General features: G+C 37.6%; 1 long non-coding RNA gene across 1 annotated transcript; it reads right to left on the minus strand.

Moving 5' to 3' along the window:
• Window positions 1-357: 357 nt before the first annotated feature.
• Window positions 358-1,800, minus strand: LOC117538729. The gene is made up of 5 exons (XR_004567903.1): window positions 1,711-1,800; window positions 1,381-1,549; window positions 820-1,288; window positions 630-748; window positions 358-546 (listed from the first exon to the last, which is right to left on the minus strand). It is a non-coding gene; the product is annotated as an uncharacterized LOC117538729 (long non-coding RNA).
• Window positions 1,801-4,115: the final 2,315 nt, after the last annotated feature.

Here is a 4,115-nt window from a genome sequence, read left to right on the forward strand (position 1 = left end):
GCCACTATATCTAATGGTTAACCAAGAAAAACACTCAAAAGGGTAATCTTTTCACTCAAAACAGAACTCACAAGTAATTCTGCATTTTACCCCTCAAAAATAGCCTAAAGCACCCTTTTGATGAAAAGGGTAAAAGTGAAAGAAAAAGACTATTGCGCTAATCTACTTTAAAGAAAAAGGGAACATTGTTTCAGGAATCTATAAAAAACCTCTCTATATTTAAGAGGAAAAATGTATTTTGTTCCTTCAACTATTAATACACAGGAATGTATATACCCACACATATATTTAGGGATAACATGATGCAATACACCTCTTATATATTGGTGAGATTAAAATGAATATACCAAAAATATGCTGCATCACATCTTCTGCATAATTCTCTTCATAAACTTCCGCAGTACATACATATGTTCATATATACACTTATTTCTAGTACTCTACTCACCTTTCTTAAGCTTCCCTTGTGGGTTCCCTTCCAGAGGGAAGTCATTAGGTAGGAGTCCACAATGAAGACCCCAGCTTTGGCCCCAACCCATTCACAATCTATGAATACACCAGTATCTTTTGAACCCATTTTCAGAATGATCAGTTTGCCTACTTACATTTTTCATATACAGTACGCTTACCTCTCCCTCCAACTCCTCTCCCGGGGCCAAGACCAACAGATTTTGACTGTATATTTTGTATGGGCCATACTTGGCCCACAGTGTCTCTTGTCTCCTCCCTGCCCATATGTCTCGGATTACTATAAAAAAATGCATGTTAGTTATGAATGAAATGCATACTTTAAGGTGTACTTTGTTTCAGTTTACTTACAAGTCTCTACATCAGAGGATGCTCCTCGTGTGGAGGTGGAGGTGGGTGTGGGTGTGGAGGGCAGTGGAGCAGCCAGAGGAGAAGGATCCAACACTTTTTGTAATTTAGCAGGGATCCTCTCCTCTGGCTGGACATAGTGTTTCAAATGATCAATGTTCACTCTCATTGTCTTCTTTCCTTTTTTTGTAGCAAGGTCCGCTACCTTCCCCTCAATGTTTAGGATCCTGAATGGTCCCAACATGTCTGCTTCTAGCTTTCCTCCTTCCCTCTGTTCCGACCTTTTGTTGCATTTTAAAACGAAATCCCCCACTTGAAAATTGTCCACTTGCCCACCTTCTTTCTTCTTGCAGATCTTATCCTGGCTTTTTGCTATGTTACCTTTCACCTCCGCGAAAACTGCCTCCTGTTTTTTGAGTCCCTCGAAGACTTCCTCCATTTGCACCAAGCTGCTGACTTTCTCTTCCGTTATCTGCCACAGAAAAGCGTTAGAATGTTGAGAAAACATAGATGTTTGAAATACTATGAATAATTAAAAAGGATGAGGACATTATCAGATCTTACTTCATACTCCTTGGGCACCTCTGACGGGTACCTCGCCTCCCTCCCAAACATCAGAAAATAAGGGCTGAACCTGGTGGTCAGCTGGGTTTTCGTTCTCAGACCAAACATCGTCCCTTGGAGGAGTTGGTCCCACCGTTTGGGCTCACCCTCCACCAGTTTGTTCAGGGACCTAAATTCAGGTAAAGTACAAACACAAGAAGGTAAAACAGAAATTGGTTTCTAATATATGATAAAGCAGCTGATTTATTGACTTTTGTTGTATTTTTAGCTATCAATTCTGATTAGTTAATATAGGAACAGTAATGTTTGTTATTCTATGAACAAATATACCTTTGTATTGTGCCATTTCGTTTTTCCACCAAACCATTTGTCTGTGGGTGTACGGCGAGCACAGGCTTCTTTTGATGGCCAGCTTCTCACAAAGGTTATAGTTGACCTTCAAGTGAACATTGAGACAAACAGGAAATAAGTTTGTTAGCACAGCACAGTTACATAATGGGGAGTCATAATTCTTCAAAGTAGTACCTTATTGCAAAATTCCCTGCCTTGATCTGTTAGTATGAAGGTAGATATGGTGCAAAATGCTAGAGCGTGAAAACCTGATGTGAGCACTTGTAGAAAAAAAATCTGAGTTTGTGTACATACATTTACACTTGTATAAAATATCCACGTAACTGTGAACCAAATGTACACTTGTATAAAATATCCACGTAACTGTGAACCAAATTTACACTTGTAAAAAATATCCACGTAACTGTGAACCAAATTTGAAGTCACAGAAGAAAAAAAAAAGTTGTGTAGCTTGTATAAAAAAAATGAACTTAGTTATGAAATGTTCACTTGCAGAAAGATACATATTTTTAAAATATATTTTCCATTACAACTGCAACTTTATTTATTACAACCTCTCAAATCAGTCATTACAACTTGACGAATCTGCTCTGTGGCAGTATAAATCGACGAATCTGCGGTCTTGACTTTTGCTACACTTCTTGTGATAAATGTGTCGCAAAAGTAATTTTCACCTGTAGATGTGGGGGGAGGGAGGGGGGTTGGAGCGAAGGGGCGGAGCTATCAGAACGACGAGGCTCGGGTGACTGGAGACTGCGGGGCTAACGGTTTGTGTCGCTACCAGTCCGCTGACATGGCGCATCAATCAACGGTACATTTTGCCCATTACTTGCCCAGTATTACTTTGAATATTATTATTGTGATTGAGGATTAAATCCGCTTTGAAGACCACCGTTTTATATCGTGCAGTTTAGCGGCAAAATAACGTCAGTCAGCCAGCTAACGCTAGCTTTGTTGAGTTTATGCTAGCTAAACAAGTAGTGGTTGTAGTCTACAGCAGTAATTAATATATTGTATAGCCTACTGCTTTGGCACTAACGGTTGATAACCGTTTCTGAAAATAAAACCAATTGAACTGCACTGAAATAATGACAAGTTTTATAATTGTCTTGGGCTCCTGCTGTGTTTTTAAAGCCTTTGTAAATTATCCATGCTATTTTCTATTTAGCTAACGTCGAAGTAGTGTATGGGAAATCAGCCTCACAATAAGATGTGTGTATATTACAATTATTGTCATATTTCAAGATGATTACTTAGATATTACAATATGGTTGGTTGAGCTGGAGTTCATTATTGAGCTTACACGTTAACGTCACAGTCATCTGAAGAACGAACCCAAACCTTGTTGTTTTTATTAATTGTATTACAAATTGATATCAAATAAACAGTAAGCATTGGTAACACAATTTCCAGTTACAGTAAAATAAAAAGGACCCTGACTCGGACAATACACAATCCAACATGTTCAACAGAAGAGAATCAGTTATATTGTTTGTACACATGGTACTTTACATATATATATATATCTGTTTGTTTAAGGTGTCCAGGTGATGCAGACAGGCTGGACCAGAGAGTGAGAGACAGAACTGGACTCCTCACAGCAGTGAACTTCAGCTCAGGTACAAAGACTCTTTTTTCATACTGTACAAAGAATCAAGAAAGATATTGGTTTAAATGAATGAAGTATTGACTTGAATACACTGATATACATTCCATTAAACAATACTAAATACTAGATCACCTACACATCAGTGAAGTTGAGGTTTTTTCAATGCAAAAGGTTACATTTAGATGTTAACAAGCAATATGACTTTGTCAGCTTTCTAATTTAATGTATTGAAGGCAAAGATATTTAACACATAGTGAGAACTACTACTATTTATCTCTCAATATTGTCTGTAAAAAACGTGGTAAAAGTTATTCATTCAGTGAGACAACAGAGCAAGCTTCTACAGTTGCACTACGTTTTGTAACAGTTCAATATTATTTTGATAACATATATTTCAATGTTGATGAACTTCATACTGTTCATTCATAATCTGATTACAATTAAAAAATAATTATATCAACAGCCCCTAAACACAAACACACCTCTTTCATAAATAACACACTTGTTCTGCAATAATGTTTTATGTTTCCTGTAATTTTTGTTAGGGAAGGACATGCCTGAAAGACACGACATCTTCTCCTTCTCTGAGGGTCAAGAAGAACATCCAAGAGGAACATTAAAAGCTGATGTTATGAGATTTTAAGACCAGTACAGGACATTCACCAAGAAACTACTTTTATTGTGAAAAAAAAGATCTGCACACCGAATATTTTTGTAGTCTATCAGGACCATCATTTGTTTGTGACGCTGCCTGCACCTCAGAGAAGGGGTGGTT

This window comes from Gymnodraco acuticeps, unplaced genomic scaffold (genome assembly GCF_902827175.1).
Source record: "Gymnodraco acuticeps unplaced genomic scaffold, fGymAcu1.1, whole genome shotgun sequence".
Lineage (NCBI taxonomy): Eukaryota > Metazoa > Chordata > Actinopteri > Perciformes > Bathydraconidae > Gymnodraco > Gymnodraco acuticeps.